General features: G+C 46.3%; 1 protein-coding gene across 5 annotated transcripts in view; it reads right to left on the reverse strand.

Annotated features, from left to right (window-relative positions):
* Window positions 1-25,978, reverse strand: part of Fryl (FRY like transcription coactivator) — a 236,509-nt gene extending 210,531 nt beyond the window's left edge. The window contains exon 1 of one of the 5 annotated variants that reach the window (XM_006504150.4): window positions 25,679-25,978. The gene's annotated coding sequence lies outside the window, so the exon portion shown is untranslated. The remainder of the gene's footprint in view (window positions 1-25,678) is intronic. The other 4 variants (XM_030254825.1, NM_028194.2, XM_006504148.4 and 1 more) reach the window with 4 other exon arrangements.
* Between the last annotated feature and the right edge of the window lie 159 nt (window positions 25,979-26,137).

A 26,137-nucleotide genomic window follows, 5' to 3' on the forward strand; every position in this document is an offset into this window, starting at 1 on the left:
ACTGCTAAGGCCAAAGGCCGAGTTCCCCAGACACACACTCCTTCTTAAATTACCATCTTTCCCAAATCTGATCACTCTGCCCAGCATCTGCTGCTACTTCAGTCGCTGCCGGCATCTTCTCTGGCTCAAACCCATGCTCAACACCCTGTTGGCTTCATGTCCCACATACCCGAGGAAATACATGACCTCTCTTCCTTACTCTGGCCACCCCAGCTTTCCAGTGAGAACCAATTTCCAGAGAGCCTGCCTGTGTAATGGCCCTTCCCTGCATCCAGACCACTGCAGATGCTATCACCCTACTCAAGCTAACCGATACCTGCAATGCACTCCGTGACCTGACTTTGCACTCTATATCCAAGGTCTACACTTGTCCACCTGATGGAGCAGAAGCTCCCAGAACAGCCAAGGGTGGCCGTTTCCGGACACAGACACATCTCCCTACTCCCATGGCTCAATAATCACTTGTTGCTTAGATAAATCCTGCCCGTGATGATACTGACTTGAAAAACATTCGAGTCTTGCTAACGTTTTACTCAGTCAGATGAATACTGACCATTAACAATGCCCTACATTTCCGTCCGCCCGCCTTTGAAGCAGCAAGAGTGGGCAAGAGAGCTGAGCTTGCTTGAAGCCTTCAATGCCAAAGCCAGCGCCTTTGTGTAGCTTTTCCTCCATGCTGAGATGCAACCCAAAATCTCCCAGAAAGCAGTGTATTTTAAACCTGCTCCTCTCTTCCTATGAAGTAACTGAATCGAGCTACATGCAAACAAGCTCTGCAGGAAGAGACTTAGGTTGTCTCGGAAGGCAACCCAAGATGACCTGTTCCCTGTCCTAACGCCTGCCACAGTGACAGTCACAAGAGAATGTCCAGACAGCTTAAAACTTAGGACGGGATAACACCCCATTCTGTACAGGTTGTCGAGTTTTTGTTTTTGTTTTTTACATGTATGTATGTATGTATGTATTATGTATGTATTGGGGGGTCAAGTCATATGCTTGCCATGGCCTTGCTGTGGTGTAGTGTAGTAGTCAGAGAGGAACTTTCTCTCCTTCCACTATTTAGGTTCGGAGCATCCAACTCAAATCCTGGGGCTTGACAGCAAGTGCCCTTAGCATCTGAGTCACCTCCCTGGCCCTAAATCATGAATTTCTACAAAAGTACTTTAAGGTAAGAATAAGGGAAGGGGAGGAAGGAGGAAGAAAGAGAGGGGGGAGGCAAGGAAAGGAGGAAGCTCCCCACTCTGGCAGAGCAGCTCTTATCTTCTAGGGTCTGAGAGCCTCCTGCTAAGTTCACACCTCTAAGGGGAGCACTGGTAGAAAACAGCCCACACTCAACTACTACTCCCTCCACCGTTTGTTAAGCTAAATATAGACTGCAATCTTTAAGGGACTCTGTGTGTCCCCGAGAGAAAGGAAAGAAGTGATACAAAGCTCCATCAGAGCCGAGCAATGACAGAGCTGGGCGGTTCACCAGCACCAGGGAGTGTGTGCAAGCAGCGGTCACTCACGGTAAAGAGAGAAAGAAAGACCAGCCAGGGGCTAACTCCAAGACAAGTGGCCCCTGGTGAGATTCTGACCAAAGGTGTGAAGGTGAAAACATCTGCTTTCTAAGACAGCTGTTCCTGGGGAGTGGGGTGGGGAGTGATTGGAATGGTGATTAAAAACACAAATGAGGGAGCTGGAGAGACTGCTACATAAAACAGCTGGGCACCATGGCTCTAATTCCGCTCCAATCCTAGTTCTGGGGGATGGGGGGGGAGGGGCGCGAGGCAGAGACAGGTCCGAGCTCACTGGCTCTAGCCTAGGCAAATCGGTGAGCGGTGGCTTCTGTGAGAGACCCTGTCTCAAAAAATGAGATTGAGAGCAACTGGGAAAGACATCCAATATTGGCTTCTGGCCTCCACATCATAGTATACACGAGTGCGTTTGCACGCATATGTGCATAATACACACACACCCAAGATAAAAGCTTAGGAAAGGGTTTGTAAATGTTACTACAGGTGAAATAGGAGCTGAGTCTTGGTCAAATGACATTTGTTTCAGTGTTGCCATTTTCTGGGAGATGGCCTGGGGGAGTGCTTCATTTCATTGACATAGTGAATACTGACATGATTGGATTGCGCTGGCCTGTGTATAACAAGCTAAGGCCAGCTAGGCGTCCCAAGATGGTCTACTGTAGGGAACAACTGAGATTATCCATCTGCATGGCCTGTCATAAAGACAATACTTTAGATGGAAAGGAAGTCCTGGGGCCCCAAGGATAAAGAACATGAACTGTGAAAGAAAGCTGAGGGCAGGTCAGTGACGGTCAGAGGCAAACCTTGACTGTGGTATCCTGAAGCCAAGTATTTCCAGCTAATATGGCTAGTGTGTGTCAATTTGACGGGACCTGAAATCACCTAGGAGACCAGTCAGTAGGCACACCTGGAAGTGTCTGGTTAGGTTAGTCTCTGACTGACTGTGGCAGCTTATCTGACACGGGAGGCAATCCAAATGTAAACAGTGCATCTAACAGATAGCTTACAGAAAGGGATGAAGCTGGTCTATGGTTGAAGCTTCTTCCTGGAGGGGTGAGGGCCCAAAGGCATCCTCCGGGCCATTACGGCTTCCAACTTTCTTCTATTTTAAACTAGCTCTGAATAAGTATCTGTGTGGTGGCTGATTTTATGTGTCAAGTCTGGCTAGGCGTGGTGCCAAGGTGACGGGACACATTTTTAATATGAGATTAATATTTAAGTTAGTTGACGAAGGAAAACAAACTGCACTCCAGGCCAGGCGCAGTGGTTTATACGTGAGTAATTCTCATTACTCAGAAGGCTGGCTCGAGAGAGCGCTGGCAGCTTAAGGCCAGCCTAGACAAGAGACAGGGCCCTCATCTCAAAACAAAGCAACCAACAAAACCCAACAGCCTCCAAACTGTGGGCGAGCGTCATCCTGTCAGGTGAATATACCTGACTGGAAAAAAAGCACCGGTCTTTCCAGGAGACTGGTAAACTTGGCCAGCAGACCAACGCAACTCTTTTCTGAGTCTCCAGCCTGCCAGCCTACTCTGCCGACTTCAGACCTGCCAAGTCTGCCAAGTCTCTACAACCATGGTGCCAACTCTTTAAGATGTAAGATCTCTCATGTCTGTCTGGCCTTACACACACACACACACACTCACACACACACACACACACACACACAGAGTTCACAGTTCAGTTGCTCTGTCGAACTCTAATATAATCCAAATTAGCATCTGACTAGATGATAAGTGTACTAAGAATATGAAGAAACCGGAGGGAGACTCAAGCTATAGAAACACAACACAGGAGAGACATTGGTAGGAGAGATGAGTGCTAATGAGTAAGAAATTCCTTTTAGGGGTGATAAGAATGCTCTAAAATGTTTTCAGATGGAGGGGTAACATTACACAATGCTGTAAACAGGCCTAACCCTATTCTGTGACATGCTCTTTGAAGTTGTTAGCTACTTTTGTGTGTATGAGAGTTCCCCTGCATATGCACAGCATCTGTGCGGTGCCCAAGGGAGGTGAGATGAGGGCGTGAGACCCACCAGAACTGGAGTTACAAAGGGTTGAGATGCCATCTGGGTGCTGGTGAATGGTATTAACTGCTCAGCCATCTCCACAGCCCTGGATGACATACTTTTAAAGGGTGGATGTTATGGGACGTGAATTATACCTCAATAAAGTTGTTGTATACAATGAAGGAGAGGAGGGAGGGAGGGTAGGAGGGAGGAAGGAAGACAGGCCTGTGAAACTAAGAAGCATCATAAATCACAGTGCAAAATGCCAGCCCCTTCATAAGTTAATTACTGTTTACGTGTTCAAAGGCATTAAGTTATATAGAGAGCCTCAAAGAATCTTAGAGAATAGAATAACAAAGAAAGCCAACAAATTAGTTACATGTGCCTGATTTTAAAAAAGGGGGAAAAAATCAAAGGCTGTAGAGCAAAGCTGTGACATCCGAGAGATGAGCTGCAAAAGGCAAGCCAAGCAGGGATGTGAGCAACTGGATCCCAACATGCAGAAGATGACATGGGCAGAAGATGACGCAGGGAGAAGATGATGCAAGCAGATGATGCGGGAAAGCCATCGGAAGAAGCCAGAAAGCCAAGAGGGGATACACAGGCTCCCCCTCCCAAAAACACATGAATAAATAAAAATATCACAAACGCACACACACTACGTTAAGGGCACTTAACAGTGAAAACACACAAGTGCTTGCACACCCAGACACACTACACACTGCATTAAGAATACGTATCTATGTGTCTTTACCTAAAAGTGAAACAAGCTACCGGACTTAAAACCTTTGACTTGCAATAATGACCAAATTCAAACTCCATCCCACAGTGAGTCTAATTACAGGGATCGTTTCAAATAACGAAAGCTTCTCACTCCACTTACCACAATGTTGCTATTTGCAGATGACGGAGATATTAATGTGCTATGAAATCGCCAGTAGCTCCCACCTACACAGTAAGAAATGACGTGACAGACAAGACAAAGAAAGGGTTGTGTGGTGTGTTGGTGGCATAGTGGTGAACATAGTTGCATTCCCAGAAGTACTTTTAAACAAGAACACATTATAAACAGTGCGCACAAACACAGATACACTCTCAGTACACATGCATATACTTTAGAAAGCAGAGGCAGCAGCAGCTTACAGAGAAACAGGAAGCATGATGAGACGTCCCATGTGGCAACACCATATTGAGCCTTGGTGGGAAATGGTGAGAACTGAGATCAGATTCTCCTAGAACCAAATCATAAGGAGATTGGAATGTGTTGTGTTCGGGGATTGGGACCAACGGTGTCAGACAGCAAGACTGGTCATCAAGTTTTAGAAAGCCACACTGAGGTGCCAGATACCAGAGGAAGGGACAACTGGAAGACAGAAGATGTTCTGGGTGTCCTGAGTGGTGAGGGAATGACGAAGAAGGGCACAGACTGAGAACCAGGGATGACAAATTAAAAGGTGACAGGTGCACAGAGTTCTCAGTGTCAGGGAGTGGATTAATAAATTCAGTGGATTTTTTTTTTTTGGTTTTTCGAGACAGGGTTTCTCTGTAAAGCCCTGGCTGTCCTGGAAATCACTTTGTGGACCAGGTTAGCCTCAAACTCAGAAATCCACCTGCCTCTGCCTACCAAGTGCTGAGATTAAAGGCGTGCACCACCACGCCCAGCATTAAATTCAGTGGATTCTTAACAGTGGTTAAAAAAGAGGTGATTCGGAGCTCTACAAGACTTGAGCCAAATATAATAATGCGGACTAGAAACTGGAAGTAGTGAAGAGAATTAAATTTATTAAAAACTGTGGAAAAAAAACAGCTAATAAGGCTTTGAATGACCTCAACACAAAGAAATTACGTTTTGAGCTGGATGGCTATGCCGGCGACGGCGAAATATCACACGGTGCCTGCCTCCAAAAATACATAGGTACCTATTGGTTTTTATTTAACTTATTTTTACTTTATGTTGTGGGTGTACACATACGTGTACGGGGGGGGGGGGTGGCATGTATGTGCCACAGCACACATGTGAAGGTCAGAAGTCAACTTGGAGAAATTGGTTCTTGTCCATTATATGGGTCCTGGGATGGAAATGAGGCCGTCACAGCCTTTACCCACTGAGCCACTCACCAGCCCCGTCATTATGTTTTCATGAAATATAGTCATTTTGCTTGACTATTTTCTTGAGACAGGATCTCAGTGTGTACTTTATGCTGACCTCCAATTTAGCATCTTCCTATCTCAGTCTTATGGATGTGTCACCATGCCTAACTTTTTTTTTTTTTTAAATTTAACACACATCTTGATATGCAACCCAGGCTGGTCCCAAACTCACAGGTCTCTTGCTTCAGCTTCCTGACTGCTGAGATCCTGCATCTGCCTTAGCGGGATTTTAAAGCATGGAGGAATTTTTTTTTTTTTAAATAAAGCAAAGGCACATACATAGCACTGTCCCCAGAGTTAGGTGGCACAGCAAAAGGAACTAGATGACTCCAGTACCGACTGGTCTAATTTGAACAAAGAACAGAGGAAGAGCCAGGCAGAGGTTTTAAAATAGGTCTGCAAATTCTTTGATGCTCCTAGGAAGGAGGGTGGACCCATGGCCCCTCCCCTTCACCCCTGCAGTCTTTGTGACTGTCCCACAAACAACAAGGGGTAAGTGGTAAGGAGCTGAGGGGTACCAGAAAAGGGCACACTTAGCTACTGATGGTCTCCAGAAGCACCGCCCTGGAGGCCAAGCGCCTCCACCTCTGTGGGAGTCCTGCTCTCCTGAGGTCACCCTGTGGAGAGATCGTGTGAAGGGACAGCTCGGGAGTCCCAGCTGTGTGAAGCTTCCCAGGCCTTTGTCACATGAAAGCCCCAGGCTTGTCTTGCAGGCAGCCAGCCTCAAAGAGAATCTAAGAGATTGGGAAGGCCTGGCTGAGCTGAGGCAAACCCCATAGCTGTGAGCAAAATAGATGACTGTTTTTGTTTCAAACCAACCGCTCCTGGGTGGGTCTTCACACAACAGTACAGATACCACAGAAAGGTCGGCTACTGAGCAGAGTGAAACCCTCCCCTGACCCAACAACAGGGAGAAAGCTGGTGAGGAGATCCATCAGGGATAGACAGAAGGGTGTTGGTTGGTAGCAGAGGTGGGAGGGGAGTGGACAGTGGGGGAGGGGACTGAGTTTCCTCACACAAACGCACCCCCCCTCAAAAAAAAAAAAAATCAAGGGAGAAAGGTGAGTGATGGCATCCTTGGTTTGTAAATCATGTGACGAACTTCAAAACTCACCAAAGCCTGACGATGCTGAAGATCATTTTAAAGGGGATTTGGGTTTTTTTTGTTGTTGTTTTTTGTTTTTGTTTTTTTTTCTTGAGACAGGGTTTCTCTGTATAGCCCTGGCGGTCCTGGAACTCACTTTGTAGACAAGGCTGGCCTTGAACTCAGAGATCCACCTGCCTCTGCCTGAGCTGGGATTAAAGGCATGTGCCACCACGCCCGGCTGGGGATTTGTTTTTTAAGTTTATTCAAATTTCTACACATTTTCTTCAGATTTAAACAAACAAACAAAATCTGTGAGCTCATTTCCTTCTTCCTGACATTTCGATGGGGCTGTTACCTAAGATTGTCTCATTAACCAGCCAATCTGACACAGGATGAAGAATCATGCTCTATGCTGAGGCTCTCACAAAGAAGCAGGGGCCCCTCACCTCAGGGGCCTCAAATTTCATCCGTCTCCACCCATTTTTGTTTGTTTGTTTGTTTGTTTGTTTGTTTTCAAAACAGGCTTTCTTTGTGTAGCCCTGGCTGTCCTGGATCTCCTGTAGAGGATGCTAGCCTGGCACTCAGATCTGCCGGCCTCTGTCTCGGGAATGCTGGGATGCAAGGCTTGGGCCAACTCCACCCTGTTTTAACAAGTCATGATTACTGTCTAAGGGCTGCCATTCAAGCAAGAGGGAAACACTGTTTCAAAGTTTGTAAAACTTGTATTGAATGAAACAATGAAACAATCTAAAACTAGTCTTACCATTAGTTAGTGACTTGTGTACTATCAGGAGATGCTAAAGGCTAGAGCCACGGCTCGGTGGGCAGAAGAGCTTGCTCCAAATGGTTGAGGGCCTGAGCTCAAATCTCGAAACTCATCTCAAAGTTGACGATGCAGCATAAGCATCTACAGTCCCTGAGCTCCTGTGGAGAAATGGAACCCGGCAAAGACACGAGAGGTGTTTTCCTCCCAGAGGCTGTGGACTAGCTAGTCCAACAGAGACCCTGTCTCTATATACACCAGGATGGGGGCAAGAGCAACGCCTGAAAACGTTCTCATGCACTCTGCATACCATGGCAGGTGTGTGCCAACATTCATGCTCTCTCTCTCTCTCTCTCTCTCTCTCTCTCTCTCACACACACACACACACAATAAAGGACCTTCTAAAGAAGTTCTGGTGGCGATGTGAATATTTTTAAAGCCGCAACACAGAGTGAGCACTAAGTACTCACTGATTTAAATCGCTACACATCAAATTATACTGACACCCACTCTCCTCCCTTTGTTAGCAATAGGACGTTGGCGTCTCTGCTATACACATGGCTATCTACCCAAATGTTACATCTCCCAGCTTGGTCTCTAACTGGTTGTAACAGTATGACCATGCTGTAGCCCAGAGGATCTGAAAAATGAGGCTAGCCATTCTGGGAAGGCGTTTGTCCTAGTTTGGTCTCTATTACTGCAACAAAACACTGACCAAAAGCAACTCACTGAGGAAAAGGCTTATTGCATCTTCCAGTTTGTAGGCAGTCATTGAGGAAGGGCAGGGCAGGAACCAGGAGGCAGGAACTGAAGCAGAGACTCCTTGCTCCCAGGTTCATGGTCTACCTTCCTTCCTTTCTTCCTTTCTTTCTTTCTTTCTTTCTTTCCTTTTCTTTTCTTTTCTTTTCTCTCTCTCTCTCTCTTTCTTTCTTCCTTTCTCTCTCTCTCTCTTTCTTTCTTCCTTTCTCTCTCTCTCTCTCTCTCTTTCGTGTGTGTGTGTGTGTGTGTGTGTGTGTGTGTGTTTCTAGACAAGGTTTCTCTTTGTAGCTCTGGGTGTCCTGGAACTGGCTATGTAGACCAGGCTGGCCTCGAACTCTGAGATCTGGCTGGCTGCCTCTGCCTCCCAAGTGCTGACATTAATCATATGGACCACCCCAGGCCAGCCTTCCTTCCTTTCTTATATAGACCAGAACCATCAGCTCAGGAATGGTACACCACCCATAGTGGGCTGGGTCTTCCCACACCAATCAGAAATCAAGAAAATGTCCCAGAGCTGTGCCCAATGAACGCACAGGCCAATCTGATAGAGGCAATTCCTCAGTTAAGATTCCTTCTTCCCACATATGTCAAGTTGATAGGAACTAATAGTGGCAGGGTGCATGTGTGTATGCTTAGCCTCAGCCTTTTTCATCCCCTGCCTCACTGAACACTAGAATTTCTCAGGCAAAGAAGGCACACACTGACTCCATAGAGGCAGCTCACCTGGTCTGACCCACACGTGTCTTATCCAGCACCTGTAGAGAACACATGCCTGTCTCATTCAAACCACACACAGACAGTACACATATGTGACATCAGCTAGGTGTCAGACCCTGCCACGTCAATGGAGATGTAGCAAGGGCACAAGAAATGGAGAACCCGGGCTGGTGAGATGGCTCAGTGGGTAAGAGCACCCGACTGCTCTTCCGAAGGTCAGGAGTTCAAATCCCAGCAACCACATGGTGGCTCACAACCATCCGTAAGGAGATCTGACTCTCTCTTCTGGAATGCCTGAAGACAGCTACAGTGTACTTACATATAATAAATAAATAAATCAAAAAAAAAAAACTACTCTAAAAAGAAATGGAGAACCCTAAACTTCCTGTAGCTAGCTAGCACTTTGAGGACAGGAGACAAGGAATTATAGGTAAGTAGCTGGAGCGTAAGAAACTGAGAGTAGTGGGGTGGTGGTGGCGCACGCCTTTAATCCCAGCACTTGGGAGGCAGGGGCAGGCGGATTTCTGAGTTCGAGGCCAGCCTGGCCTACAGAGTGAGTTCCAGGACAGAAACTCTGTCTTGAAAAAAACAGAAAGAAAGAAAGAAAGAAAGAAAGAGAGAGAGAGAGAGAGAGAGAGAGAGAAACAAACAAACAAACAAACTGAGAGAAAAAAAAAGAAAGAAAATTGGGAAGAAGCACAGGTAAGCAGGAGCTGCGGTCAACCTCTCAGGAAAGGTGCCGCCTGAGGCAAGGCTAAGAACATTCTAGCATGGAGAGACAAATCCTACCAGTGCCATTGGCAGGCTCAACTGTTGGAAAGCGGAGGAGAGAGACAGAAGCATCATGGCAGGTAGGCCTGCAGCCAGGAGGTGCTTTGTGATCAAATGTTAGCACAGCTCTTTGATTCAGTCAGCCCCACTATGAAGGCTGGTCCCTGAAAACGCACAGGCCTGGCAGCTGTCCCTGGCCAGTGCTACTCAAAGGACCCACTGGTTAAGTGTACAGGGCTCCCCACTGGTGAAGTGTACAGGGCTCTTGGAATCCTGAAGAAACGCGCATGGACTATCACTTAGGATAATGACTTCAGCTGGGCATGTGGCACAGCACACCTTTAAGGTGGGCAAATCTCGGAGTTTGAGGTCAGCCTAGTCCACATAGGAAGTTCCAGGACAGCCAGGGATACAAAGAAAGACCCTTTCTCAAAAAAATAAATAAAAAATAAAAATAAATATATATTATATAACTAATGTGTTATATATAATTATATATAGATATATAAAATACATTTTATTATATAACTAATAAAACATGTTATATGTGTTATATAAGTTATATTAATATATACTATATAATATATAATAATATATTTTAATATATTTTACCATATATAATATATATTAACATAGCACAGAGCCAGTCTGATCTCTGCATTTGACAGTTTTGAACAGCATTTTTTTTTTCATTTCCTACTTTCTTCTTTATAGAACCCAATACAGCCACAACTGCTCCAAGTACCTCGGGCCCACCAGACACTATTCACAGACCAGTCGGTATGTGAATCCAAGAAAGCCTCGCTCCCAGCATGTGACACACAAGACATGTGGGTCACACAGAGAACCATCACTGGCCAGGTAAACAAAACACACAGAAATGACCAAGCAACAGTCAACACTGTGCCTCTAGGCTGAGGAGAAGCTTGAGAAATCCATCAGCCCTACATACTGAGCTCTTCCTCCCTCGAGAGCAAAGAGGAACGGACTCGGGATGCAGCTGTCACCTAGGTCAAGGGTACCCTACGGGCCAACCACAGACCAGAAAAATCAACTAGACTACGGGACCCAGAGTAAGGAGGAGGTAGAAAATAAGACAGGAAGTCAGACGACCACGAAGATGAGCATCTGTGAACGTTCACAGAAACCAAAATAATGGGCACCCTAAGTAGTCCGAGTGGAAAGGGGGAGGGAGGGTTAAAAGTACAATTTCAACGTACACACTGGCTTGCTCTCCCAGAGCACCCACTTCCCAGCACCTACACAGTGGTTTACAACCATCTATAACTCCAGTCCTAGATGATCCTACACCCTCTCCTGGCCCCCACAGGCACTATATACCACCCATTGTGCACAGACACACACACAGGCAAAACACCCGTAATACACATAAAATAAAAATAAGCCTTTTTTTTTAAATCTAATTTCAAATCAGACAGTAGCAGAGGACAGAGACTCAGAATCTTCCAAAATGAAATTATTTGAGCATAGACTTTTCTATCTAAGCTGTCAATCGAGGAAGAAGGCAGAATAAGTCCATTTACTTGAAGGTGTCCTTCAGCAAAGCTAGGGTGGAAAAGGATAAAGCTTGATTCGAGCGAGAGACACAAGAAGCGGTGGCCAGGATCCAAGAACAAAATGAGAAATGTGTCCCAGGATGGCAGCTGCGAGGCAGGAGAGACAATTCATCCCATTAAATCAGAAACTTGGTGAACTCCACCGAAGAAGAATGGGATGGATTCTATTCAAGAGACAGAATAATTAGGAGGCTGGCTTCACGACAAATGTGCAGCGTCTTTTCTCAATTAAGGAATGAAGAAGATGTGCACAGAGCATTCCAGAAGAAGGCTGCTGGCTGACTAGCCACAGAGCGTCCACTCTTACTCTGATTAAAGAAAGGAGTTTACTTTTTCATTTTTCCTGTATGATAGATATGGTGATTAGGTCCTTCAGGTCCATGGGATAAAGCACTGGGGAGCTAAAGTAAGCCTGGTACTCCTGCTCTCCTACGACAGTGACGGGCTGATAGTGACCCGACTTTGCCAACCCAGTGAGAACATAGTGGAAGGTCATCTGGGGAGAAGCTTGGAAGAACCGCCTAAATGATGAAGGGGAAGATTATGAGGTACAAGGTTGTTGTAGAGGGCGTCTCTGGCTATCAGTGGGTTTAAATATGGACCACCCACACCCGAGATAGCCACTGCTACATGGAGGTGGTGAGGGTTAACTGGGGAACTGACTACTGACTGCATCCAAACTGAACTTGGTTTTCAAGAGCGTGGCCTGTTCTCCAGACTCCCAGCTCGAGCTCAGTCCTGAGAAAGGGAGAGGTTCAGGCTGAGCAACCTCCTCCTATCAGAACAAGTCTTGAAAATACCATCTTGACTCTGCGTGTGCGCCCCTGATGCCAGCAGACTGAGTGTGACTACAGTCTGTCAGCCTCACCTGTGTGATGCTGTTCTGTGGAAAACATCCGGTGCTCAGAGAAGGAAACCTGGGACATGGATACTGCTCAGGATCAAATCATTGCCCCAGATTGCTTGAGGGAGTCCTTGTCTGGTGTGTGTGTGTGTGTGTGTGTGTGTGTGTGTGTGTGTGTGTGTGTGTGTTTAGTGATATATGATGAAATATTTATGAGTAAGAACAGAGAATCACAATGTGACGGTACTAATAAAAATGCTTCCCTCCCCCCATAGTCTCATAGAGGGTGGCACTATTAGGAGATGTGCCCTTGTTGGAGGAAGTTCGTCACTGGGGGGGTGGAGGGGGGCGTGCTTTGAGGTTTCAAGTGCTCAAGTCAGGCCCAGTGTCTCTCTCTTCCTTGCTGCCTGCCAATCCACAGGTAGAACTCTCATCTCCTTCTCTAGCGCCATGTCTGCCTGCACGCTTCCAAGCTCCCTGCCATGATGACAGTGGACTAAGCCTCTGTACTGTAAGCCAGCCCCAAATCAGCGTTTTCTTTGCCTTGTGCTCAATGTCTCTTCACAGCAAGAGAAACCCCAACTAAGGCACGTGGTAGCTGCGAGCTTCTCTCAAATGATTTGCAGAGTTTTATTCAGCCATAAAAAAAAAAAAAAAAAAAACAATGAAATCATGTCACAATGAATATATCTAAGAAAAAGAGTCACCAAAATTATCTGTAGATGTGTCTAGATACTCAAAGGTAAAGAAAGCAAGAAGTGCCCAGACAAAATGTTCTGAACGAATGAACCTAAACAACGAGCAGAATGGCCCTAAGCAAAATCCAGACAGCAATTCACACGGTCTACCTCACAACCTGTCTTTAACTTTTATCTGTTTCAAAAATATGATTTTGTTGCCATTGTTGTTTGTAGGGGATGGCTTTCTTTTTATTTGGTTAGGGTTTTGTTGTTGTTGTTGTTTCTTTTTTTTTTTTTTTTTTTTCTTTTAAATCTTTGGAGATGGGGTCTGGCCATGTAGCCTGGGCTGGCCTCAAATGTGTAACGATCCTGCTGCCTTCTAAGGGCTGGAACTACAGACAGGTACTACCATATCTGTGGAAAACGTGTTTTAAAGGGAGAAGACGGGCTGGGGAGATGGCTCAGTTGGTAACGTGCTTCCCGGACGGGCATGAGGGCCCGAGTTCAGATTCTGAGCACCCACGTAAAAAGCCAGGCATTGGGGAAGCAGAGACAGAGAAACAGGGGAAGGAAAGAAGGAAGAGAGATCCAAACACACCACCTACCCTATCCACACATTCTGCCTTCCCACACATTAACCAAGACAAGAAGAGAAAAGTCAGGAAATCACAAGTGACCTGCAGTTCAACAATCGGATGAAAGCAGCCTAGAATGATAGGTGGGGCAAGATGGGACACAGTGGCAGGTATGAAAGCGTGTGTGTGCGCGCGTGTGTGTGTGTGTGTGTGTGTGTGTGTGTGTGTGTGTGTGTGTGTGATGACTTTGAGCTACCTGATGACAACAAAGAAGAGAACACCTTTTTGAGTGGCTGGGATGATGCTTCAGGGGTAACGGGCAATGTGTCGAATAAAGCGCCAATCCCCAGAACTAAAGTAAATACAGGCAGGGATGGCAGTCGGCCAGTAAGCCAAGCCCAGTCCTCTAGGGGAGACAAGAGACCGCCAGAGCGAGCTGTCTATTTAGACTAGCCACATCGACAAGCTCTGGGTTTGATTGAGAGGCCCTGTCTCATTGAATAAGGTGGAAGAGCCCTCAAAGATGATCCCCTCATCAGCCTCACGTGCACCTACACTCACAGACGTGAATATACACGTACATGTACACCATACATACGTGTAAAAACCGGAAAAAGTAAGAGAGCCCGAACACTGAAGGAGTAGAAAGAGAATGTAAGGACAGCTCACTAGTCTGCAATGAGCACTTGTGTGCTTATTAAAAAAGAAAAAAAAAAAAAAAAGACAAGCTTGACAGAAAAGTAAAGCCCCTGCAGGCTTCATTAAAGGACAGAACTGAGGGATGACTGCAGCTTCGCTGAAGAAAGATGAAGGAGGAGAAGGGGATTTCAATTCTCAATTCTATCATGAGGCTAGACATCTCTGACTACTCCACCCAACTCATCCTTTGACAGTTTTTACTAAGAACTCTTCTGCCGTGGAATTTCTTAATCATTTTAGGTTCAGCTACTTACCTTTCGTTTCCTCACAGCCCTGGCTGTCCTAGAGCTCGCTTTGCAGACCATGCTGGCCTCGAACTCTCGAAGATCTGACGGCTTCTGCCTCCCAAGTGACGGGATTAACATGTGTGCCATCACAGCCGGCTGCCTGCCTCTTTTATTGGAAATGATTTTTTTCGTACAATGTATTCTGACGCCTTTTACCTCCACCAGTTCCTCCCTATCCTTAACTCTTAGCTCCGCCCTTTCCTTCTCTCTTTAAAAAAATAAAATTTTAGAAAAATGAAACACATGCACACACACACCACAGAGACATGAAGTCAGAAGTCAAAGTATACAAGCAAAAGACCAATTTCAAAAAAGTGTCCAAACAAAATAACATCAGTCAAAAAGCCTACAAAAATACCATTGAGTTTGTTTTATATTGGCCATCTACTCCTTAACATGGGGCTTGCACTGCAGTGTGGGTAATATACAAGTGAGGCTCCGATGGAGGAGACGAACATTTCCTTTACAAGCAGGTACCAGCTGTGTACAGCTTCTTGGTTAGGGGTGTGGGCCTGTGCCCACTTCCCTGTCTCTAGGACCCCTGTCTGGCTTGAACCTGGCAGGCCCTTTATTTATCCTCTAGACGCAAGTCCCTTATGAGTGACAGGCTTGTACACGCTGCTTCTCATTTAGAGAGTCATCTTCCACTTTGATAGTCTCCTTCGCTGCACAACCATCTTTCATTTCAGTGAACACCAATTTACCAATTTTTCTTGGTTCCTTGTGGTTTGGGTCTTAGTCAAAATGGCTTTGCCTGGCAAACAGTCATTACATCTTTCCCCCTCTGGGAATTTCAATATTTCACACTGGGATTATCTGCTCACTTTTAGTTGATGGATAGTATGAGGGAGGAGAATGTGGGAATCCAGGTGTCTCAGCACCGTTTGTTAGAAAGACTAGACTTTCCATGGTGTTTAGCTGATTTCTATTTAGTGACACAATGTACTGAACTGATGTAAAACCCTCTAAATGGACAGCCAAGCTATTTCCAAACAAGAGCGCAAACCTCTTCCCCAAACCAATATACTTCCTTCTCAACACACACTTGGTGTTTGGAGGCCATCAAGTTTCCCGCTAAGACTGTGCTCTAAAACACATTACCCTGGAGTACCCGACATTTCCTTTCTCAGTCAGCAAGCACCCTGGCTACATCTTACTTGCCTTTTGCTCACAGCCATGCCAACGAGTTAGCATCATGCTAACTACATTTGGTGCCCGCTGTCCAAAGTATTTGTGAATAACCGCTGTTATTTCTTTGAAGTGTACACCTAGGAATGGGGTTATCTGGGACACATGGGCACTCTGGTGAGCTGGTTGCATACAGCGGCAAGCTGTACCATCCTACATTTCCACAGCAATGGATGAGGGTTTAACTTCCCTGTCTCCTCACCAACACTTGGTCTTCTGTTTTCTGGCCCATTTGGAGATATTACTGCCACACCCATGCAGGACACCGACCAAGTACAGCCTTATGTACAATATCAGAATAATGCAGCACTAGCCCGGGCCTCCCCCAGTCCAGATTATCATTCCGTGTTGCTTTCTAAGTCCACACTGAGTTTATTACAGTAATTAAAATACCAGTGCTGTTTGTATTCAGCCACGTCTCCCCATCCCTGTAATTGCGCAGATGGTTTGTGAACACATCTATGTGACTTTACATCCTGTCCCATCAAAACAGCGTGTAGCCTTTGACATTTCAGCCACAGCTGCTATTTTCAGTAAGTTAACCCCACGAAACTCATTTAACCCAAGCATTTGATAGGCATAGTGATCATTTCGTGTGTGTGTGTGTGTGTGTGTGTGTGCGCGCGCACGCGCCACAAATACACTTTTAAACATCACACTAGACGTTTCCATCCACCTGTCACCAGCTTCTGACTCAAGAAGGTTTACAGGGATGACTCCACCAGCCACATTTTCTGCCAGTGGTCTACCCAATAACCCACTACCAACAGAGGAATAAATAGTGTCCAGTCTTTGGCTGAAGTCCAGTAACACTGTATGTTCTCCTGTCTCCAGAATGTACGATGTACATTCTCCTATCCTCACTTTAATACCTCTTCCAAAAAAAAAAAAAAAAGGATGTTAATTTGACATGTCTTACTCAGTTCATATAGTACACATATAGTACATTCATTTACAAATGTAATTAAGGGCCATCAAGATGGCTCAGTGTGCAAAGTCACTTGAGCAGGGGCCTTCCAAATTAATATCTACCCCAGGATCACACGAGGTGGAAGAAGAGAACAGACCTCCACAAGCACGCTTTGGCGCATTTACATCTGCCCTGGACTCAGAGACGGGTCAACTGCAGAGTCTCAATGGCCAGGCCCGTAGGGAGAGGGCCTGACTGAAGAAGCGAGGGAGGAGGAGGAGCAACAGAGGAAGACACCCAACGCTGCCCTCTGGCCTCTACACTGCACATACAGGTCAGCACAGCGATGCAGGTGGCAGGCACATCGTAACCGATATATCTAGTAACTAATGAATCAGATTAGATTATACTAAATTTCAAACCACACTGAGATTTTACCTCTGATCCCAGCACTCAGGAGGCAGAGACAGACTTCTGAGAGGTTGAGACCAGCCTGGTCTACAGATTACAGATTAAGTTCTATGACAGCCAAGGCTACACAGGAAAACTTGTCTCAGGAAGAATAAAAAATTTTTAAAAAGCAGTATTAATTTTAAAAAAGCTCCCTTAAGGCGAGCCCTAGTCAAGACATCGTCTTACTTTAGATCATCAGTCCTGAGGCCCTCAGTTGACTAGAACTTAAGTCTGGAGTTCTGTTTAATTCACAAATCTCTCCTCAACTTTATAAAGCTCAGTAGGTAGAGCCCTGAGATGGCTCTAAGGTGAAAGGCCCTTGCCACCTAGCCCAGTGACCCAAGTTCACGTTCAATAAATAATACATAAGGAAGGTAAAAATAAGTGTTTTCAAGTTGGAGTTTGAGATGGTGAACAAATGGTTAAGGGCACGGTCTGCTCTTATAGAGGGCCTGAGTTCAGTCCCAGCACCTACACATGACAGCTCTCAGAACTTTCATATGTTTACAAAATGTAAGGCAACTTAAGTAGCTAGCGTCTGTGTTTCTCATAATGCATATACCATTTCACTGAAGCCCATGTCCCCAGGTCCTTTAATTTGAAGAGGCCCACTCAGCCATCCTTTACAAGACATTCGGGCATCGTTCTAGCCTGAAATGCCTTCTCATGAAAGCCGCTACTGTCCCCACAGCCAGCTCTGAGTCATGTGGCACTTCCTACTCTTTGCCACCTTAATTGTTTGTTAATTGTTTACAGCAGGATGCTTCAGGGAACAAATCTCCCTATTCTCTCCTAACTTCATCTCGAGCAGCGCTCCCACACACTATCAACCTGGACCTGGAGCACACGTAAGAAGCAATGCAGCTGTCGGCTCCAGCAGCTGCATGAGGCTATCCACCTCATCAGAGATGCAAGTGTGGTTGCTGGAAGGAGGATCAAGCTTCTCCAAGTGAGACAGCTCTGTGAGGACCACGACACAGCATGAGACGGCCGTACAGAACTGGAGGGGATGGGATTCTGGCACTCAGGTGTGCAAAGGAAAAAGGGCAGAGTCTCTCCACTCGTCTGGAAAGAAAAAACTAAGGGTGTTTGGAGCAGGTTATAGGAAGACAATAAAATGTGGGCTCAGCTCCTGCTGTGTATGTAGAGACAAATCAGTTTCCAGTGACTACACTAAAACATCACAGAACTACTATCTTAAATAACAAACACGTCTCACAATTCGGGATGTCAGAATCCCAAAATGGGTCTCACTGGGCTTAATAAACTCAAGGTGTCCGGAGAGACACGTTATAGAAGCTCTTCGGGAGAATGGGCTTTCCAGCCTTTGACAGTGACAGAGAGTGTCAGGGATTTCGTGGCTCAGGGCCCCTCCAGATTCAAAGTGAGCCGTGGGCTTGGAGACTCTGAGCTCTCGCTGTTGCTCTTGCCGAGGACCCAAGATTCAGTTCACAGCACCCAGGCAGCAGCTACAGAGAATCTGACACCTTCTTCTCGGCCTCAGAAGACATTGTGTGGACAAGATGCACAGACATGCCTGCAGGCACGGTACCCATATACACAGGATAAAAATAAATAAACGCTCTTAAAAATAAAATAGAAAATTAAAACTATACTTAGGTTCCCAGCATCCTTCCATATTGAACTAAATGCATGCACGAAGATCACCATGAAATAAATAACAAAAGAGAAAAAACAGGTGCGAAGAAGTTGAAATATTACAGTGAAATTCATCTAAGGAACAAAAAGCATGTATGAATATTTTACAATCTAAGATATTATACTGAAGCCAGCATGATGACTCAGCAAGTGAGGGAGGGCACTTAACCACCAAGGCCTGACAACCTGGCTCTAATCCCTAGGACCTACCTAGTTGAATAACAGAACCAAATCCTCTGAACTCCACACATGCACCCTCGCAAACATGCAAGTAGACTCACATGCACAAATTAAGTGTAACGATATATATATTAAAATCAAGGCTGTGTTATAACTAATGCTTCTTTTTAATAAACTTTTAGACAGCCTTCAAACAAACAAGCCAACACTTCAACGCCTCTTTAGTAAGGATATTCTGAAATAGACCTGTCTGACAATGGCTGGCACCTATGTGGTCGGCGCAGCTGGTGTGAACTTTCCATTGTCGACAGCAGCGGCCTGGAAGTGCTGGGTTTCATAGAAAAGGATCACTCTCAGGAATCCCCAAAAGGCAAAGCCCTGGGCTAGGGAGGCCTCAGTCGGTCGAGTGCTTGCACAGCCCTGGGTTTGCTCTCCAGCGCCACTCAGAACTGTACGAAGTCATGAACAGAAAGCTAGGAACTCCAACCATTGGGAAAGAAGGTGAGGTGCTTAATGTTATCTGTGGGTGCACTTAAGGGCACGCACGCCCCGTGTCCAGCAGTAGAGGGCCAACACACCATGGACCCAATGATGGTTTTGAAGAATTTTGTCTCATATCTCATTGCTTAGGCATTTTCTACCTTCTTGATCATTTGCTTGTATATTATGGTTCCCAGTGTTGCGTTTGTACGGGGTGTGTATGTGTGTGTCTTTCCGACACATGGAGCAGGACGGTGGGAAGGATCTGACAGGAGATAGGGGAGGGGAAACTGAGATCAGAATATATTATATAAAAATTATTTTCATTAAAAAAAAAAACAATACTATCTGTGGGTCTCAGTGATCAGTTACCCAAAAGGTCTTAGGGGCTGCTCAGATCATCCCAACATGGACAGCACGGCAAGATCAAGCTCTGAAGCAGAGTTTTCAGTTTTAACCATTTGCAGGGCCACATACGCAGCAGGAATAGCATTCACTGGAGGACTGCTCTGGCTTTTGATAGGAAGAAGTATTACCAGAGAGCCCATTGATTTTCCTAAGCAAAATATCTTTTCTCATCATTCTCTAGGCTCTGGCAAAATAAGGATTTGGATAGCTTCATTTTATTTCTTCGTTGAAGATCACTTGGCGCTGCACTCATCAGGGAAAGCAGGCACATGGACCCACTCTGAGGGTTTAAAGGCACTGGAAGGGACCTGAATACAATAGTTATTAAAGTGTTACTTTTTATGGAGACAAAATATCCAGAACAGCCAAACCTATAAAGACACCATGTGGGGTTGCCTGGGGCTAGAGAGCAGAATGGAAATGGGACTGCAGAAAGTTCTCATGCTAAATGTGGTAACGGGATACAAATCTTGGGACACACTAAAACACACTCAACTTTAAAGCACTGAATATCAAAGGAGCGAAAATGGTATGGAAATTAAATTTCAATAAAACTGTTGCATACATTTTGTAATTCCTGGGCCAGTGACAAAGCTTGGTGAGCAAAGGTGTTTGCCACCAAGCCTGGCAATGCCACAAATCCAGATGGCTCAAGAATGTAACATAGTCCCACATGTTGTCCTCTGACCTCCATATATGCACACATTAAATAAACAAACAGCTGTAGAAAATGTTTTTAGTTTTTAAAACTTTTTACAACTCCACCTGCATTTTTCCCTTTAAGATTTCGCTTTTAGGGGGCTGGCGAGATGGTTCAGCAAATAAGAGCAATGACTGTTCTCCCAAAGGTCCCGAGTTCAAATCCCACAACCACATGGTGGCTTACAACTACCCATAATGAGATCTGACACCCTCTTCTGGTGTCTGAAGTCAGCTACAATGTACTTATGTATAATAATAAGTAAATCCTTAAACTAAAAAGAAAAAATTTTGCTTTTATTTTATGTTATATTTTACTTTATATGTATGTCAGTGCACCACATGCGTACATTGCCTATGGAGGCCAGAAGAGGGTGTCGGATCCCCTAGAACTGGAGTTTCAGAAGGTTGGGAACCACGGTGAGGGCACCTGGAATCATCACCCTGGGTTGTTTACAAGAACAGCAAATGCTCTTCACCACTAAACCACCTCTCCGGCTCATCCTCACAAATCGAAATTGCTACCTTAATAATGGTCAACCTCCACAGGACGACCCTCAGTCAGATGGTCCCCTGGACTGGCTGACCCCAGTGTTCTGATTTTCAGGGCCCCTTGTTTCTCAACAGTTCAACTCTTTCCCTCCTGAACACAATGGTCAAGGGGAGCTGGTAAGAAAGGCCCTGTGTAAAAGTCAAACACTTCACAATGAATTTTAAACATGGGTGATTAAAAAAATTTTTTTTTGTTTTTTGTTTTTTACAAAAAAGAAAATCCACAAATGGTAGCGAAAGCGCTGATTTATTTTAGTGTCTCAGCTTAAAGAGAAATAAACATGTTACTACTCCATCCTCGAAAACATGAAGGACTTGTTCGGATACAGACATACATACTCAATGTTGTTCTCTGAGTGAACGGCAGAAAAATCCTCCTAGAAAGGTGGGGTGGGGCTGCCAGGACACCCCGAGAGAGGCCACACAGAGCAACAGCTAACCTGTGACTCTGGGACTTAACCTAATCCTCTATGCTAGCCCCAGCATCCAGAGCAGGCATAACTCCCCAAATGTACTAATGGATGAAGACTTTCCAAGATGAGGCTACCTCTCTGCCAGCAGCTGGACTGTCTATTTTGGAACTTTCTGGAGTCGATTAAAGGAGCACCTAGAAACTGACTCACCTCCTTCATCAGCCGATACCGCAGCTGCCTCTCTGTAATGAGTGGCAAAGCCCCTTCTGTCATCCAATCAGGAACAAATCTGAGTTTCTCTCTGGGATACCTGAAGAGTGAGCTGTGAATCTCAAAGCAACTCCTTAAAGTTCTCTTTCAAGATTACACAAATCAAAAACTACCAAGAAATTATGCTTAGCATGTACTCTAAAAAATAAACAAACACTTCCTTTTATAGTAAAAAAAAAAACAAACAAACATACAGGGTAAAGGCAGGTAAGATGTTCCAGTACACTGCATCTGGTCATTTTTTTTTTTTAATCCTTACACCCACATCCTGAACACAAGCACACTGACCGCAGTCTTCTATCTTCTATTCAATGAAAGGAAGGGAGAAGAATTACAGAGCCTGGAGAATAAGACTTACATAAATATTATTATTTCCCTCCATTCACAATAATCACAACTTGCTAAGATTTTCAAGAAAACTCATTTAAGTCAGTTCTGAGGTTGTAATAAAGGAACAAAAGTCAAAAAGTAGACAGTAACCCACTAGCAAGGGCTACAGGAGTGAGCAATGTTCTGGGACAGACTTAAGGTCTGAACAGGCCTTCCTTATCAATGAGCATGTGAACTTTAGTGATAAGGAAAAGTGTTTCCTTTAAACTTACATAAATGCTTTCCTCCAAATACAAGCAAGTATTGGAGCTTCTTAATACTTCTTGGTTTATAGAATACTGGGGAACCAATAAAACTGCCCAGGTACTTGAGGCAGCAGTAAACAGGTTAGGGTTCCAACTTCAGCCAAGCTCCACAATCTAGTGACAGAAATACACAGGCACTCATACCGAACCAACAAACAAGAACAAGGCTTGCTCTGTACGGGCCCAAGAGGAGAGAAATCACTTCTGATGAAGAGGACAGAGGGCCGGCTTGCAGACAGGGTGATGAGCTTAGTCTGGTTGGATGGAACCTGCCCATTCTGAAGCTAACAACACCTGAACTCACAGCTCAAGCTCCGATGCCCCCAAAATAGTTCAGAGATTTGTAGTTAAAACAGTAGCATTCATACCCAATCCGCATCTAAAAATATCCTATGTGAAATACTTTACTGAACACAGTGACATTTCCCACATCATCTAGGTTTCTCCCATTCAATGTTTCTCTACCCATGATTCCAGAGTCACTATTACTGCTCTGGCAAACCTCCTCCCTGTCTTTCTCCCATGGAGAGTCATTTTAATCCCCTCCAATAAAGTTCTGAATTAGATTGTCAGCTATTTCTACTCTATTTCCTATACTTAAACACGCAGGTACTTAACAGACGCCGATGGTAGATCAAGTCTAGTTCTAACAGTTGTAATAAGTGAATGCCATTGCTGAAGATAGCTGTCCAACAGGTATTATAGACTTAAGTCACAATTTTATACACCAACAAGGAATATTGCAGCTAAGATAGATTTATCTGAAAACCACTTTTTGTTTACTGGTATAATCTTGCTCAGAAACAATTTTGTTGTTTTCCAGTGGGGATAGGGGAAGTTGAGTGTTGGGCTCAGTGGTCCTGTGCTTGCTTAGCATTCAAGAAGGCCTGGGTTCAAGCCTCGCTGTAGGAATTGTTACTGTTAAAACTAGCTCATTAGGTCTGAGGATACAGCTCAGTAGGAGAGCAGTTTGCATCATATGTATCAGTTAGAGAACAATGTATCTTCCACAGCCTTTGTAAGATAGCATCTTTTCCTGCCAGACTTCAAACAGTTCCTCTACTGAATATACAGCTACACACTGGATCTGCAAAGAAATAAGGCAGAGCGGACCATCCCAGCTCTCCCAACAATCTCTAAGCAGTCATAACTCATAGTTATCTAGAAATATGTATGCAGTACACAGAAAACAGAAAAACGCATGCCATTCAGCACATAATGCATAGGCATTTCAAAGGTAAGCACTCCTGAACACTTTCTCCTTGTGTGATCTTCTTTAAAGTTTAGAAAGTCTCTTGTCTAAATATGCCACTAAATAAGGAAGTAAAAACGGGAAATTTTAAATTTGTTCTAAACACCTCCTTCCTATAATAAGCAAGGAAGACTATGCCCACCAGGTACTTGCCTGATATTGTTAACACAGGAGAATTAAAATAATAAGGTGGAACAAAAATGGATATTATCAAGGGAATTCTCTCTCAAGTATCAATGTCTCAAGTTGGACTTGTTTCCCAAATATAGTTTCTGTGTTATTATTGTTGAGATTGGGAACGTTCAGCATTCACTCAAGAGTTCTTAGACAGTAGCTTAAAGATAAACAAATTTTAAAATCTGCATTGCCTTAAAGGAAGGAAAAAACCCACCCGGGCCAGGTGTCTCAACAAAATTCATTCTTGCAAAGTACAAAATACTGTAACAGAGCACAAGGCAACCAGGATCAGCGGCTACATTTGAAAATAAGAAACAAAAATAAGACCAAAGAATCATAGGCCGGATGCTACTTCCTTGATAAGGCTGCAGCTTGCCGCCTCCAAGCGCTCTACAAACCATTGCTCAAGAAACTGTCAAAATGAAGGCTTATGAAAACATTCTTTTCTAAATAAGGACTCCAACAAGGGATGTGTTGTTTCTAGCTATGATTTCTGCTGCAAGTATTGACAAGTTCAACACCGGCAGAATGTTCACAGTGCAAAGACCTCTTATTTGATTCACCAATAGCAAGAGTGCCTGCCTGCAAGTAGTTACAATGCCTGCATTCAGTAGGGGAGATCAACTTTATGGAAGGCACCTGCTAGGCGGAACAGCAGTTTATAAAACCAACTTTTATTTCCATCAAAAGTTGTTCATTGTTCCCCCCCCCCCCCAATCCTACAGACCCTTCTACCCTCCTCGAAGAGCTTCTGTCGTGGAGTCCCGGTAATACTTTCCCTAGTTCAAAGGTTAAAGCACATTTAGTTCTGTCTGAAGCTCTAGCCCCTCAGCCATTCCCCCACCCGTTTATTTATTCTTTTATTAACACAGCAACCTGGGACTTATATCCTCGAAAGTCTACAAGCAAAGCGATTGTAGGTAATGAGGAACAAAGCTGGACTAGTAGTAAAGCATTCAGGCCCCAGATCGCCTTAGATATCGGCCTCTGCAGACGCAAGAAACGAGGCTCGGCCGGGCCGGGAGAACCTGCCGCCCGGAAGCAACAACTCCCATTAGAAGGCAAAGAAAAGTTGCACGGCTGAGCTCCGGACCGCGAGGAGCCAGCGCCGGTGTCTGCGAAGCCGGTGGCCCGGGCTGCACAGGCCCGGCGGCGGGCGGTGACTTTGGCGTCCGCCGGGCCGACCCCGGCTCCGGAAAGGCGCGGGTCCGGGGGTGCGCCGTCGCTTCAGGCGGAGTGGGCTCTGCGCCCAGGTCCGCACCCCTCCCAGCACCGCAAGCAGTGGGCGGAGAGACGCGGCGGAGGATCGCGGACAATGCCCGGCCGGGCCGGCAACCTCGGCGCGCAGCGCGAGCCCGCCGCCTCTCCTCCCGAGGCCGCCTGCCGGCACCTTCAGCCGGGTCGGATGATCAACCCAGCAGTAGCGCCTGCCGCCACCGCCCCGCCGCCCGCTTCCTCGCCGGGCGGTTCCCGGGTCGCGGTGAACCCGCGGCGTGCGAACCAAGCCGGCGCGCCGAGCGGCGCAGGGAGCGCGCTCAGGGCAGCCGGGCGCGCGGGAAGAGCGGAGCGAGCGTGGAGACGACGGCGCGCGACCAGGGCAGCCGGGAGCGCGGGGAGAGCCGGGCACGGGCCGGGAAGGAGGCGCGCAGCAGAGCGGGGCGCGCGGTGCTCCCCCACGGGTCTGCCGCAGCTCCGACGGGCTTTCGGTTGACCCCGGCTCAGTACCGCGCCCGCGTCCGTTAGGAGCCTCCCCAGTCGGCGCCGCAGCCGCCCATCCCGGTCCGCCTCCCTCGCGGCTCGCAGCAAGAAGGGCAGCCGGGCCAGGGCCGGGGACCCGGGATCCCACGGCCGACGGTCGGCGGGCATCCCGGATCCTACGGCCGACGGTCGGCGGGCATCCCGGATCCTGCCCCCGCGCTGGAAGAGAAAGTGAAATGAAGCGCCTTTCCCCAAACAGCACCTACCAGGTCCCCAGTCCCGTGCAGCTGCCTCGTTCCTCCAGCGCCGCCGGTCCCCGCCCTCGGGCCCCAGGCTCCGTTCTCTTTGACAATGGCGCGTCCCCTTTAAGGAATAATCCGATCGGGACCGATTCGTGGTTAAACCTCCCTCCGACTCTGATTTTAACCGGATTTCTGTCTCTCCCAGAGCCCGACGGGCGCCCGGCAGTGCTGCGAGCTCTGCCCACCCCTTCTCTGCCCCGCCCACCCACTCGCCTTCCTGATTGGCGAAGGATACTACACCAGGAACAGCGGTCCTCGCCCTCCACTGGCCGGCCTCCCCGCCGCTCAGAGTTTCCCCACCTTCGCCCCGCCCCCTCCCCCGGGTTGGACCTACCTCTAATCACTCTCGGTCCTCGCCTCCAACGTTGCTTTGGAGAACTGGCAGTCACGGCTCACCCTCCCGCCTCCGGAAAGCTAACTTTA

Source organism: Mus musculus, chromosome 5 (assembly GCF_000001635.26).
Source record: "Mus musculus strain C57BL/6J chromosome 5, GRCm38.p6 C57BL/6J".
Classification (NCBI taxonomy): Eukaryota; Metazoa; Chordata; class Mammalia; order Rodentia; family Muridae; genus Mus; species Mus musculus.